Consider the following 16,531-nt stretch of genomic DNA (forward strand, 5'->3'; position numbering starts at 1 on the left):
AAACTGTGGCCAGTAGATCACCTGTGAGCCGAAGTGAAGATCTCTGCGCTCTCTGAGCACTTGAGTTTCCAAACGCAAACAGGCCAGAAGTGTTTGCAGTAACATGAGATTAAGCTGCATTTCTGTGTCAATAGGTGGCCAAAACTGATGGATTCTCCTTTTGTGTAAACGTGATGTGAATAGTTGAGAGCCAGTTAGTTCCTCTTAATGACTTTGGTGTAATTATTCAGACTCAACATGCTGGCAAAGTTTTCAGACACAAGAATCCTGAACCGAGTTTCACAGTCAGTTTAGTCTGAGACACTTCAGGAGGTCTGTGCTGGCAGGAAGGTGGTCTGCAAGTCTAACTAGCTGGCAACATATCTACAATCCATGAATGCTGCTTTTGTTTTGAACATAGCCAACAGTTGTGTATCGCACGTTTTCTCTTCGCCCAGAATTTTATTTGCATGCTTTCAAATGAATCCCTTGTAATTAGAGAAAAAGGGAAAAAAAAAAAAAGAGACCCAAGATTGCAGCCTTGGAAGTCGACCGTGTTATTTATAACTGCCAACTCTTAAAGATGCATTTGGTTCACAGGGAAATATGTAGATCATCTGTTAGAGGCAGTCACGTCTTATTAAATATGGAAAGCAGGGAAAACAAACCCTGGCAAGCTCCATCCCAGACACACGTGCGAGCGCACGGCGAAGTGTGTCATTTCGGATTGTGTTGCATTGACTCAAATGCACTCGTTCATTACCCCGCCATGAAACATACAGCGTGTTGTCATAGAGCTCCGCCCTCCCCCCCCCCCACCTCTCCCCTAAAGGGACACCCAAAAAATGATTTAATGGGCTGGATTAAATTGAAAACCTTGCTCATACTTACAGCACACAATGGGGATAATGCATTCAGACACTGGGTTTATAAATCTGCAAGTTTGGGCGTCTTGACTAGCAGTTCACACTAATGAGTTCACGCTAAGAAACATGGCCTTGTGTTGATTAGTGTTGCTCAAAAACACAAAATAAACATTTAAGACGCACACAAACAATAGTTACTGGCTGACAGGATTGATGGAAGCGGCCATGCACAGTATTTCTTTTTTTATTATGGGAAAAAAATGAAGACAATTACACGCCTGCCTGAGTAGAGAGTGACATTCACATTCTAATAAAGAGCATCAACGGCGGTTGGCAAAACCCTTTCTTTTTTCTGGGGTAGTTTTTAATTCTCATTGTACGGCATGGTGTCGTATGACCAGGCCACATGAATTTTTTAATGTTTGTTCGAGCTTCTGCTCTTGTGTAATTAGTCTTGGGGGCAAGATTTGGGACAGATGCCTTCATTTCGAGACTGTTGGACTTCTTCATTACGCACACCAGAGACTGACAATTCTGCGCCCCGCATCCATTTTCTATCAACGGAACAATTCTCCGTTGGATAGAAATGTGAAAACAGGGTGAAAAAAAAAAAAACAACGCTTCTGTGCTTCTTCTTTCGCTGCAGCTGTAGCAATGTAAGACACAGAAATGAGAGATCGAGAGCAACTGCAACCGTAAACCATCATTTAAATATATACCATTTGTGTTGCAATGAACATGTTCAAATGTGGGTGTAGGCTGACACACCGCTGAAATCGATGAGCGAAGTGAATTTTCTTCCCTGTGGATTTTTACGATGTCCTCCAAATGCCAATCATCCAAAAGAAGTTAAAGTTGTGTGAAAGTTACAGTGAAACGCCGAGTGTTTTCCCTGACTGTGCTAAACAGCGTAGCCCGCAGGCCTGTAGAGGTGAGCTTAAAGGAGGGAGTGCTTATGAGTTCCACTGTTCCTCATCTTTCCCTGAATCTCTCCGGAGGACGGAGTAAAGCTTCAGGCCTCTGATCTCCTCATCACCAATGCCCAGTGCTGTGTGTGTTCTTGTGAATCCTAATCAACCCCCTTTCTCAACATTCAATTCACTTCAATACTCAATCTTTATCTTTCCCCTCTCTCGCCGCACCCTTCTACCCAGCCCCTACTCCCGTTCCCATGCCGTCTAATTAGAAATGTTTAAAAAAGCACAAATAAACCATGAGTCTTTTGAAACATTGGATCCCTGGGTGGCAAGCTGAGATTTGTACGGGTCAGCGTGACGTAGGTGAGTTTGTGTGAAGGTGAGCTGATGCTATCCTAGGACTTTATTGAAGTCCAACACTTCAAAGATGGTTTTGACAGCTGAATACTTAGATTTATATGTTCAACACATGCATTTCTTTGGTCCAACTAAATGGTCACAAAAGTGGTTTTGCCTAATAACGTGAGGTGCGGTTAGAATATCATTACTAGTCCAGTGTGCCCTCTGCTGGTGGCTCAGTTCAGGGATTGTTTCAGCCACACAACCCGGTAATGCAGAGAATAAGCAGCCGCAAATGAAATCTCTTGAAACTAGTGATCAGGTGTCACGAGTATTACAGGGTTAATGAAACAGTTTCCTCATTTTTAGTGGCCTCTGAATAGCAGGACACTGTTTCATGAAACCTCATCTACCCATCACTACTTGAAACTATCAAACAAGTACTGTGCAGTCTCTTCTTCTTTTCTCTCCATGTGTCTAAACCATGTGGCCTCCCTTCATTTGTGTCCAAACTTCTCTGATATACTCACTGTTGTCTATTCAAGTCACTCCTGACATCTTCATCTCTGCCACTTCTAACAACTGCCTCCACACCATTCATCATGGCAGGTCCGATAACTCTTCCCTTTCACTTTAGCTGGAACTCTACTGTCACAGATCACACTCAACTGATGTCTCCACCCGCTATTATTTTCATCTGATCCCTGATACTTGAAGTGATCCTCACCTGAACCCATCGCCAGCACTACTTCCTGCACCACCCCTTCTCATTCACACTTCTGTCACATCTGTCTTGCCTCCACTGACTTTCAGTCCTCTTCTCTCAAGCTAAATGTGCAGCTCCATGTCTACTGAGCACCCACAACAAATCACTATATCACCATAGAACATCATGGTCTACCAAGACTCCTCCCCAAAAAATAAAAGAGTGAGTAAAAACTTCAAGTCAATCCCTACAGTCAGACGTCACCCCATTTCTTTATTATACACAGATTCGCCGGCTACTTAGATACACCTCCCCTGCTTGACCAAAAGAGGTCGCCATGTTCAGAATCCGACTTTTTCTGTTGTTGCAACTTCCCTTGAGGATCACAGTGCATCACCCCCTAAGTTAACCGAGTGCATAGTATACTGTTACTATAATTGTGTCTCTAATTACTTTGTTAGTTTGTTTTACCACGGACTGTTTTAAAGTTTGTTTTTATTTATAGTTTACCATCCAGTTTTTTCAAAAACTGGAATTTTTATTTATTTTGCTTTATTTTTTTACTCTCACACTGAATCTCACCCCATCTCACTCGTTGCCCAAATTCATTGAAAATTATTTGTGTCAATTATTTGTTTCAATAAAGTATGAAAAAGTGCCATACATTAATGAATAAAAAGATCGGCGAGGGTAGCATATTTCACCTCGCCGTTCTCTTGAGAATGGCTATTATTTTATTCACCGCCAATCGACTTTAGCTTTCCCACGCAATAACAATCCTTTTCATTCGCAATTCTGATGTCAATAAGTCCTCTCCGGTTCTATTGAGTTATTCTACCCACCCAAAGTGATTTGAAGAAGAAACCTGTTATGGATGCGTGCCGTCTTTTGTGAGAAGTTACGGTAACTGGATTAGGCACAAATAAAAGCGCACAGCAGCTTGTTTTGAGGCTAAATGGAAGAATGATGAAGACAAACCTGGCGACTCCAAATCAAGGCTGTATAAAGTGTTTTCTTTGCACTTGTTACTACCTTTGCTTCTTCGGAAAGCAAAGAATGTACTTTTCCTGGAAAAAAAAAAAGGTGAGATCCTATTTAATCTCTGCATGGCCTCAATTTTACAGCTACGATTGGCAAGAAATTCACCTCATGCCATCTTCCTCCTCTTTTTCTTCTTTTAAGCAATCTCTGTCCGCCTCTTCTCATTCTCTTTATGACTCCCCGGCTTCCCCATTTAAAGCCTCTCACGACTTTTCCCACACAGATGTATTCACTCTGTGTCATTTATGGCAATAAAGGCGCAGCAATCTCAGCGCCGAGATGACAACGTTTCCTCTCTTGATTCACCATTTATAGAACTTCAGAGTCATTTGGCTGCATGAACTGAAACTAAAGAACAACAACGATGCTTTTTGTGACTTTGTTCCCCCAGCACAGCACCGGAGGAGTGTGAGAAGCAATAGAGGTTAATTCAGCGGCAGATTAACTTCTCGCAGACATCCGAGATGGGCTGCAAAGGATATTTGTCATGGCAGTATTGATTTATGCTCTGATGGAATGAAAATGCATGGATGCCCTTTGCACGCTATATACACAATGTTGATGTGGTCTAAAGAGCAAGACACTAGAGGCCACTTCTGAAGCTAAAACCAGCCAGCTCAGTGGTTTTAATGGAATATAAGATACCGAGATCACTCAATTATGGATGGAAGTGTTGCTAGTTAGCAAGGCTCCACGAGAGAGTTTGGTCACTACTTTTTTTTCATAAAGGAATGACATTTATTTTATTGGATATTGACATTCAAAACACTCAAAACTCGAATCAACTGCAAAATCGCTTACTAACCAACTACATAAGGATTCACTGTGTATGCAACACAATTCATGTGACACAAGATGTAACACGTTAACCAAGTTCAGTATGCTTTAAGTTGTATAAAGACATAGACACACAAGCCAATTGATGTTAAGAACAACACAAAACGTTAGCAATGGTTGCAGCTGAACATGATGAGTTAGCAAAACAATTAAAATAGAATTAATCATTTACTAACAAATACAACCAGGTTTCAAAATTTAGAGCATGTGAGATCATCATCAAGCTGCAGCTTACGTATATTTTGACTCATTCACAAGGTTCATATTTTTGTGGACGCAAATGTTTTCATGTATTGCAAATTTGAAGCACCATTTAATATTGGAGAAATATATAAAAATATACGGATGTAAAACTGCATCGCGCGGCATCAGGCGAACTCTGGACAAAACTGCCACAGCCTAGTTGTATGCAACGCATTTTGCATACATTAAAACACTTGCATAGGGAAAGAAAAAAAATACTGTTTAATAATACAAACAACAATAAAAAGAAATAAAGTAGTCCTGCAAAGTACATCAGGAAAACAGTATGGATGATCCTTACTAGAAAGCACAAAGGCCATCTGTACTTCTTCACACTTACTGAACACCAGAAAAACGTACAAATGCCTCTCGGCTAAACTTAGGTTGAAGTTATTTGTGTTGTGCGAACAGAATGAAACAGCCATGTTTGTGATTTCAGTAAATACCAGTGGTAAAGTATCCACTGACTCACCAACTGTGACTCTATAAAAAATGTAATCCTCAAAAGCAGGGTGAAAACATTTAGTACAGTACATTCACTTGACGCTAAGAAATAGGTATAAAACTCAACACGGACAATCCATTCTCAGAACCATGGCGTAATATAATGATGTTGGGAAAGTGAGTTTTTGCATCTATACTGACGCCAAATGTGCATGCTGATAATAAACATCAAGATCCCAGTGTTTAACACGAGGACAGACAACCTCGCAACAGAGTCACATCTCCCACAAAAGGAGTGCCAGTTATGTATAGTTTGGTATTGGCATGAGCATTTTGTTTGGCCGCTGACCATGACTGTGTTGGAGGTTTAGCCACCTTTGTGTGGGTGAGTTTGACATCCCTCCAGTTGTAGAGGAAAGTAGCGGTAAGCTTGAGGTTATTCAGAAGTGGGAGACAACGCTGGTCTTGCAACACTGACTCTATATAGTTTCAGTTAGACACTTCAAAGTTGTACAGAAAGTGTTGAACAAACAACAAATGTCTCATGAAGCAAGCAGCAGCCTGGCGACGCATGTTTATGCCGAGCACGGTCTGAGAGACTGATGGCTGCCATCAGGAATCGACCTTGAGAGTGTTGAATCTGACCTCGAAAAACATACAGCCTGGATCATATCGCTGACAGCCAGAATACACTCATGGACATGAGAGCCCCTCTATACTGTGAGTTATGGTAGGGTGAGGCGGTGAAGAATGGGATGGTGCCGTGGGAGGAGAAACATCGGTGTAATATTTTAACACGTGTTCTGGCTCCATGCCACGCATCAGCCGGAGGTCTAATCACCAAGATAACAAACTACACATATGCTGCTGCCGTAACTCAACACGTGTGGTATGGCTATAACGGTTGTGAAGCCTTGGAAGGAATCATACACACTGACTGGCCACAAGTAAAAAAAAAGTCACGGTAATGTTTCGTTCAACCGCCTTAAGCTCTGATTGCGACATTGTATCGATTGGCTACTGCAGTTATTTATTCTCACTGTGATATTAATTTCCATCAGGATATTGTACTGATGATGTCAGGGGTCCAACTATTCCACAAAACCTTCACCACCCAAACCAGACCTCTATCCCAAGCTGGACTTGAAATGATTCCACAATTTGAACCCCGTGAATCCTGGCATGATGGAAGACAAGATTCAATGGGTGTTATAATGTGGTCGTAAAGAAAGTCATTCTCACAGCACACTGTTAGACTATTGTTCTCACCTAGCAGGAAGCTTGGTGGTCAAATTCAGGTGACAGTCTTCAACAATATCTGAAGGAGGTAGTGTATTCTTTGTTGACCATGGAGTTCTTCATGAAGTGCTTTGACCCAACACTTCTAGTGTCAGCGTTTTGAGTGAGTGAATGAGAGAATGAATGAATCCAAACTAGATGAGGCATTAGGGCACGCAGGACATCCGAGGTAGAGGACCAGAAATGACAAAAATGATGACAAAGCTGGCTTTTTGCATGACATGACAAGAGCTGCAAGTTCATACAGATACCATCATGGTTAATAATCCATGGAAAATCTCTGCGTACTTGCTGTCACAAGTACAGGCTTGTCGGCTGCTTGGACACACGTCTTCTACCGGACCACCAGAGATCACCATGTTCTGAATCTGACCAATGATGGCAAACTGCACCAGTCAAAAACACAACCTGTGTATTCTCACTGAAGTGAGCTCTCATCGAATGTCTGAAACCAAATTGTAAATGTATTCAACTACTCTTGTGGAGCAGTTGTGGAGTCAGTTTGCCACCAAGCTAACCACCTCCAACATCAGTTCCTGCCTCTCCATCTCAGTGTGCCGAGTGGAGACTATTGTTCACAAGTTTCTATGAGTTTATTGGAAGGGCTCCGTTGTTTTCAACTGATGAAGACACCCATGGCATTATTCAGTGCTAGGTTGGCAAGAGGCTCGAGCCTCTGCTAACCACACACACAGAGTCAGGAGAAGGTCACCAGGCCATCAAAGAGCTTCTTAAAGTCAAATAAGAAGACAGAAAACACTGAAAAAGGACACAGGAAAACCAACTACTTCCAAAAGTGCTCAACTATTTCTCAAGTTAAAACTTCTTTTGTAACAATTCTTATGACAAACAACCATTTTTATTAGCAGCACCATGAATAACGGTGCCCAGTTAGTAGTGAATGCCCTTCCACTTCAAAAGAAGGCCAGACATCTATCTTTATCATTTAACATCCTTTAGGACAACCGTAGCTGCTTTCCAACACCTAACCAATTATAGCGGAATGTTTAACCTCCCCGTGGAGTTGTGTATTTTTTCGCTCAACACAACAACATTTTCCCAACACAGAGCAAATCCCTCCACTCAATCTGTCTGCATCTTTGATTCCCAGCGTTTCATGAGTGAGCTTCCCGTCTGCTCCACCTGCTCAGGTTTAATAGATGCATGCGTCTGATAGACAGGTCTGGACTCGCAGCCCCAGAGACCGAGCCCATACACAACTAACTGTTTTTGCAGTAGCGTTGCTTATTAAGGAATCAGAAGAGATATTTAATGTACAGACAGCAGCTGCTGCTGGGAGCTGGAGGGTTAGTTGGTCTGATGTCCTCAGCCAATAAACCGCATCTCTCTAATTGTAATGGACAGTGCAGATCTGATGTAGCGTGGCATGAAAGATTTTTGTCTGCAGCGATTGGAAGCAATGCAAAGCAGGCTGTCTCCAGATATTCAACACAGATTGATGTGGTTTTTTGCGAACACGCCGGATGTTTCCATTATAAAAGTGCATTAATCAAGGTTGCTGCATAAAGCAGGGCCAAGATGGCTCCCATATGATAGACGCAAGAGACAAGTTTAGTTATACCACACTGAGTGATGTTAGCTTGTGCTGCTTCCTTTCCTGAGAGAATGAAAAGACATTCCAGGAACAGAATAAAATATCAAATGAAGCATCCCAATTTTTCAGTTTTCTTCGCTCATAGTCAAGGTTTTGCTCATCATTCTGCATATAATTCAGTCCCGAAGTCACATTTATACTCACACACTACATTCCCTGGGGTTTTTATATTGTTATGACTCGTCAAAAACATCATTTTTAACACTCAGATATGGTTTGTCATTTGCTTGTTATTCGTGCAACTGTACTGTCATTTTTTTTATCAAGAGAACCCTGTTTACCGCATTCTCAGAGATTGATGTTTTTAGTGTGCTAAGTTCACTTTCTAGGTCCCCCCCAATGGATCTGACAGAGAAACAAGGGAGGAGAAGGGGGGGTTCACTTTAGTTGAATTGGTGACCATAAAAACACTAGGTTTTAATCATGAGAAGTAAATCCCTCTTCACCCGGTTTGTCTCTGGCCGGATGTGCAACTTCAGTTCCACTTGCAACAAACTTCAGTCATTATGGCGTTTCCTTCCAGATTTTTCAGTAAGAAATACACTGGACACTGCGTTGGTGAAGTACTGCAAGAAGCAAGGATGTTTGGTGTCAATACAATATTGGACATTGAGAGTGTGGTATGGGGAATAAGGGACAAAAAAACAAAAGAAAATACTATACCAACACTGTTGATCAGTTATAGCTTCATCACAAACAGAAATATCAGTCACACACACAACCTTCATCCTTATCTGCCTGAGAACCTTTACAAAATATCCAACTGCTGCAAAGACATTTGCTTGCTGACAAAGCATTGGAATAAGTGCCGAGTCGTAGTGTCCGCTGTTCAGTCAGGACATCCCACTTTTTTATTTTTTTTTTTAATTCAATCACTAGAGGCGACACACTGAAGCAGAGAAATTGATCATCACTTCTTTTTGCTTCATCCTGGAAAGCCAGGGACATATTTCAATGTCAGAATCCTAAAGTTGTTGGATGCAGGTGATGAATACATCGCATGATAATTGTATTAGTAAAAGAAGGACGTTCTGGCTCAGTGTACAGACAGAAGGGTCCAGTTTTTGCTAGGGTAGGTTGTTTATTTGGAGTTTACAAGTAGACTTATAGACAGCAGATACATTTTTGCACCTGCAGGCTTTCAAAATGATGCATCTTAGTACACGCACACACACATGTGAAGTTACAACCTGTTGCATCAGACTGACACACACTCATACACACTCCACCAGAGACATGACCTGCCCTTAACTGTAAGGTTTTATTTTTCTGGTCCATCCTTAGTCACATTTATTTTATTTATTTATGTTTCCATGATAAAATAATCTAAAAAATAAAAAGAAAAAATACATTTCAATAAAATATAATTATAAAAATAAAACCACTGAGGGCAAAAAAAGGTTTACGACATATAATCAGATTACTATTGCAAAATGACGCATCTATCAGAGGTTTTCATTGTGAAATAAATGTCAAAAGCAACCTGAATAACACTCAGACTCTGGCATCTCTTTAATGCTTCTTAAATGAGTACAAATAGTCAAGTTATCTAGCTCCACTTGCAGGCATTTTCAATGAATGCATTAAAGGAGTCTGCTTAGTTCATGGGCTTTTAGTGGAGCACAACCTTAAGTTTCTAAAGTTTCTTTACTACATATCTTAAAACATAAACATTCGAAAACAGCACCTTCAGATTCTCAAAGCCCCAGTATTGGCCCCACCCTGAGAGTGCCTGCAGGCGAACGGCTGCGAGTCCTCTGAGAGACCCGTCTCATCAAAAAAACACAAGTTGGATTCACATGTTTCGCTATCATCAGATAAACGTGCAGCGAACTAACTCATTTTAAAGGGGCCCCACAGAGGCTGCCCACTTCAATATCACGCCTCTGATCCCTGCGCTGAGGGCCATTCTTAAATTGATCGATGACTGTCTGATCTTTTTGTGGGACACATCTCACATTGTCTCCATTTGAGAAAGGCACAGTCAATGTTTATGCACGACTTTATGGGACCAAACACTGGAATAGCAACTTCCTGTCCCACGGCTTCCAACTGTTGAGTTGAAGAGATGGGAAGGCACATTTGGAAAACCTCTAAACCTGTGCTACGTCACCGAGCGCCTGCTTGTGTATGTGTAAACTTGTGTAAAAAGATTCATTATTGTCAAGGTCTATTTGTTCTCTTTTGACAGAACACATGAAGTACAATAAAAGCTAATGTTATAATGCAATTATTAATGAGTGAGGTCATTTTTTTCAGTCAAATGTGGCAATAAGTTCACCACTCCACATTTCTCTGAACTTTGCTGTCCAAAAAATTTCAGAATAATTTCCACCTCATTCCTAAAGTTATGCTCATAACCTTATGACCTTTGTCAATAAAGGTGACTTGGAGTGCGTGTGTGCGTGTGTGTGTGCGTGTGTGTGTGTGCGTGTGTGTGCGCGCGCGCGTGTGCGTGTGCGTGCGCGCGCGTTATGGGGAGTGCGAGGGTCGGGGACTCACAAGATCAAACATAGCTAAACAAAGTGGAAACATCAAAATAAACAGGTACCATGGAGGCGGAGATTAACATGACACTTTTATGTGTGTTTTTCTCAAACAAATCCCAAAAGACTGAAGTCCGTTGCTCGCAGAACTCAAGTCGCACATTCCAGCCGGACACATGAAGAGACGTACCACGTGAGGACAGCTGCAGATTGGAGAGAGAGATTTACTTCTCATGATCAAAAAACTTTATTGTGACCAATTCAGTAAATGTTCCTTTCCGTTCCACACTTTCAATATATCCTGATGGAAACCCAGTAAACATATGTTTGACTCCTTTTGGCAAGAAGGACGGTGTCTTCGTATCTATGATTCCTCACATGTCCAGTTCATATCTTAGCGGAAGAAGAACAATTAAAGACTTGCCGTATACAAAAGTGAGAGCTGAAAGCCAGTGTACATATTAACAACCACGCTCTGCCTACCGAGGGAGCATTTTTCCACACTATCGCTGCAGACGAATAATGTTCCCTCATCTCCTATTCAAAGAGTCAACACACACTTAAAGGCTGTGGAGAATTATATTAGTGTGATTTACAGTTGATCTTTAGCAACACAGAGCTGGAGGGGAGCCTCTTACTTTCTCATTCTGAGGAGCAGACGCCTGGGAGGAGATGGGAAGATTGATTGAATGATTGTCCAGATACACCAGACGGCAGCAACCAAAACAGGGAGAGAAAGAAGATGCACACAATCTTTAATAAAAATTGAGAAAAATGACTGCCTTTTCTCTGGCCCCGGTGTTTAGGGAAGATGCTTCCAAAAATGCTGGCTCTGTGGTGTTGAGTTTCTTCCAGAAAAAAACAAAGTTATACTCACAGGAACAAGACATTACAACCTTTCTAAAACATCAGTGAGGAAATGAACCAAAATAACATAGTTGCACACATGTGAAAAGCAGGACAAAGGCCTAAAACGTTTGTTTTTCTCAGCTCTTTATATTTATCATACGCTAACCCAGTTATTAAAACTAAGAGTGACATCATGGGTATGAATTGCATCTTCTAGTTGCTAGCAGTGTGTCGGCATTATTGAGCACACTCAGCTGCTGTGATTCTAGAGGGAGGTGGTGCAACTAAAGAAACTGCACACAGTGAGTGGTGATGAAGTCACTTCTCACACTGTTGTTAGGGTAAAATTGACTTCGACATTCGCCACAATACCTGCTCCCTTACATCCTGAATTTCAGTTTATTAAGTGGAATGAATGTGCTTCTTTGCCCCAAACTCACCACACTGACAACGATGAAGCGCACAATCTCTGATATAAATATGTGTGCCACAAACGTTTCACACTGGTCCTTTATTGTAGCCACAATCTTCATTCATGAAGATCAATTTATGCTCCTCTGACGAACAAAAATACACCCATCTTTTGCAAGCGAAGTTACCGTCACTGATCACATACTTGAGTTCTTTATTTTATGACAATCTCCAAAACGCTGTGGAAGGACTGTTGATAGTGAACGTCTTGTACAAAACACGAAAACGGACGCATTGTTGTTGGAGGCAGTGGTCAGTGAGGCCGTTAAATATATAGCGACTGGGGAACGAAGAATTTCCGTCATTGTTACCTCTTATTTGTGTCTCATCAGAGCAACATATTGAGTCGTAACAGCAACACTGCCCCCTCAGTTTAAAAGTGGTACTGCTCCGTTGAGGCAAACGTATAGAAATATGGACAAAATGAACACAGAGCACAGACAGAAGGCTCGGTACATATCTGTATCTGTATGTAATGTTGGGCATAAATGGGTTATTTATAAATCACCACAAAAATGTGGACTGCACTTGGTACACACAAAATAACTATTTTGTCAATTGTTGGTTTAAGTTCCCTCGCTAGTGTTTTGCGTTGGATTCAAGTTGTCTATGTGGACTACCACACAAACATATTGCAAAAGTGAAAGCAAAACAGCTAAAAAAAGGTGGTGTGAAGACACCTCTGACACACACCGCCAAACAGCACACACACCCCCAGACACCTCAAAGACCTAAAATTAATAGGTTTTGCTTCATCTGAGTCCTATGACCTCAGGCTGTGTTCAATACAAACATGCGGCTTCTGTTCCCGCTAATGAGGCAAAGACTCCTCATCTCAAGGTGAGTCAAATAACAATAATAATAATAAAAAAGTTATGCTTGCTGCTGGAAAATAAATTAGTCAGAGAGCAGCTAAATTGTCAAGGCCGGCGGCGTTCTTACATGATGTCTTTCAGTGCGGCTGCTGCTCCACATAAAACGCCGCGCAGTGAAAAGCTCATTATTGTGTCAGAACTTTATTGCGCCGTCGTACTGAAAAGTGGAGTCAAAAGGGAGAAAAAAAGACCTCGATTGTTTGCAGCGGCAGTCGACTTTGGCCAGACTTGTGTGTTTTGCTGATGTTTTGAAAGAATGTTTGGAGAGCTCTTGTTCTGAAGGACCTTGCAGTAACTCTGACCTGATGAATGGCACTTAAAAGAATAATGATGATCAAAAGTAAATAAATGAACCTTTCCTTCACAATGCCCACTTTATTTTCAGTATCTCGGTTTCAGTTCCATTTTCTCCTGATATCTGTGACCACTTGCATGGGCGATGTTTCACATGTATGACAATAGTAGAGCGAAGGAAAAGAAAAAAAAAAAATCAACTATATTTCAAAAGCAGGAAGTGCAACTTTTTTCCCATTAACTTCACAATTTATCATGTCTAAAAAGAAAAAAATCACTCTAGTGGATGTAAATCAAAATGTTTTTGTGATGCTACATTTGAGTGAATGACCAGTAAAAATACAGTATGGGTGTGGGTAACATACCTGTCACTGAGAGGTTGCCGGTTCAAGATCTGTTTGTGTCATTGTGTAACTGTTTTCAATGTCTCCGGAACAGCTCAGAGAACCAACACAAGCCCCATGTGACAGAATTCCATGTTGATAAAAAACAAAGTGACATAGCGAATGACATGCAACACAAATCAATAATGAAATTCCGTGTCGAGACTTGAAAGATTTTTTTTTTTTCTGTTCAGTTTTATTGATTTGTTGTCAAAACTGTTCAAGGCAGGAAGTGCAGCGAAGCAAAGGATAAAAGACTCCTCAGGAGCCAAGGTTTAACTGGTGAACAGGTTGACCTGTTTTGTCAAAAGTGAATGGTAGTTAAGTCAAAAGAATCAAACATTAAAATGGATTCTGTACGTTTCATTACAACAATGGGTATTTTATTGAAATATGAAGGGCTCTTTTCATAAAAATGAACCTACAGTTTCCACAGAGAAGCTTCTACCAGACCTACAGTATTTCATTCATTATATTTCTTTATTTCATTATTATTCTTTACATTAATAACAGAGATGAATAAATATGTTGAGCATGCAAGTAACTCTACATAGTGTTTTATTCAACTATTTTATGTCACTTTTTTTCAATACTAGGCAATGTTTCTGGTGGCTATTGGTGTGAACTAAACAGACATTTCCTTCAAGGTACTCCACCATACAGCGTCACACAAAATAAAAACATTGCTTCAAACAAACGGACAAACGGTCATGCACAACTCACAGGAGAGTACACATCCCACACGCGATAGTCCAAGAAGCGATGCAACGAACAACAACCGCAGCTTCTGAAAGTCACTTGATTTCAAGATCTTTTTTTTTTAATATTTTATAGGTTTTTCAAGTTGCTGCGCAGCAACTAACAACTCTTTGCAGCGTCACTAGTTCTTCCTCATATATGGAGATATATATGAGACTAAGATATATGGAGAGACTAAGTGTCTCTGTGACTGATAGGATTTGAGATATTTGTCTTCAACATGAAGTTAACTTTGGACCAGTGATGGGTAATTAACTAATAACTATAATTATTTATAGTGAAAAATAAAATAAAATAAAATCTTAGCAGTATAGAAAACAATGAAAATACAGTGAGGCAAATAATAATAATAATAAAATAGCTAAATATGTCATTTAATGGTTAATAGCTGCAATAAAGTAGAAGAAAAAATGGGATGATAATTATTTAAAAACAAAATAAAAAGATTTCAACATGAACATAATGTCTCAGAAATATTCAGTTTCACTGTTTCACCATGACTTTGTGGGCTGCAAAAATACAAGCAAAAAGCTGTAAGTGGCCAGCAGGCCACACTATGCCACAATCTGTTCTTGACAGTGAGGATTTGTATTAAAAGACAGAGAACTGTTTTCACTTCAAATGACATGCTCGAGTCTAATAGAGGTGAACCAACAGCAGAGACTCTTGTAAACAGCCGACTATCTGGGCACCTTCAGACCAAAGCAAAAATCAGAAAAATCTGGTTACTTACAGTGTTGTTGAGAAGAGCAAGACTTTGGATTGTGTCCTCGGGTTGTACAGAAACCTAGAAAAAAGGGGAAAAAAACCACATTAGATACAGTAGATACAGCAGTACTGAGGCGCTCAGTCATCCACGTGTTAAAACAACAGAAAGTAAAGTAGTTATGGCTGTTGCAGCGTTACCAGATGTTCATTCAAGGGGTTAGGCGACGTCCTGTCTTTTTCTTTTTGAACAAAAGAAGCTGCCTCTGCTACAACATGTGCGTATACTTTATTCATCAAAAAAACTGAAACAGCGGCAACGTTGGATCGCCTGCTCTGAACACAGCTTGCCGCAGCAGCTTTGAACGCGGCGATGACAGAATAATGGCATGTATTCCAGTCAGATTTTGTCAGACTTGATGAAGTACCAGTATAGAAAGCCATGTTACACATCCAGGCTGTCAATGAGCGAAGATTAATTAAAATAGCTTGTCTATCTGCGACTAGCGACATTAAAATATGTCGAAACACTCAGTGTCGGCTGTCAACTTGCCCCGATTATATTTTATTTTACGATATGCAGTAATTTAACTAAAGCGATAGGCAGCTGTCTGCATTTTCCAGCACAAACAATCATTATGTGCTTTTTTTTGTTTGTTTTTTTCTGCTCTGTTCCGCTCAACACCCATGGTGGAAAATCTCTAGTTGGTAGACAAACATTTCGTTTTATTTCCAAACAATTACCCTGCCCTGCACTGGCAGTTCCCAGTGAAGTAATAAAGAAACTGACTGGATGAATTAACGTTGCACGTTCCATTTGACTGCAGGCCAGGCTCAAAATAAACTGTACATAGAGTCATGTGGGGAATTAAAGTTTTACCCGCAAAATCACTTTAGGAGATACTGTATGTCTTCAGAGAGATTATGTCTCATAGGCTCAAGACAATATGGAATTATGAATTAGATGGTGGCAATTGTTTCTTTAATTCGTTCCTGAACATTTTGCCTTTCAGTCAAAAGACTCAAGAGGAGCTAAAAAGTGCAGATATAAACAAACTTCAAGGCTTTAACTATTTTCTTTTTTCCACAGCTACCAGACAATATGTGGAGCACTGACTTAGTTTGACTACGATTCGTCATGTTATGATGCGACACACTCAACGCCGTAGAGCAACAGGAAGGAAGAGTGAAGGAAGAGCTCTCTGTGTGTGTCAACAAATTCAGATGACAAGTTAAAGAACATTTGACAGGAAGAGTCTCAAGTATTTATTTTGTATTACAGGTCAGAGAGAGTTAGGGAAATCCCCTTGTAAAACAGCGAGCAAATGAACTTTTAGAAATCTTGAATGCCACGCACCCAAGTGTGCAACGCTTTCTCACTCCGAAGGCGTAAAATGCCAGTTGGCAAGTTGGCTTTTCGCCT

At 40.6% G+C, this 16,531-nt stretch overlaps 1 protein-coding gene across 8 annotated transcripts in view; it reads right to left on the minus strand.

Annotated features, from left to right (window-relative positions):
* rbfox3a (RNA binding fox-1 homolog 3a) overlaps nt 1–16,531 on the minus strand; it is a 486,434-nt gene that overhangs the window by 321,374 nt on the left and 148,529 nt on the right. For all 8 annotated transcript variants that reach the window (XM_053866321.1, XM_053866317.1, XM_053866318.1 and 5 more), the window contains one exon: nt 15,137–15,190. The gene's annotated coding sequence lies outside the window, so the exon portion shown is untranslated. The remainder of the gene's footprint in view (nt 1–15,136; nt 15,191–16,531) is intronic.

The sequence above is a fragment of the Synchiropus splendidus genome, chromosome 5 (genome assembly GCF_027744825.2).
Source record: "Synchiropus splendidus isolate RoL2022-P1 chromosome 5, RoL_Sspl_1.0, whole genome shotgun sequence".
Taxonomy (NCBI): Eukaryota; Metazoa; Chordata; class Actinopteri; order Syngnathiformes; family Callionymidae; genus Synchiropus; species Synchiropus splendidus.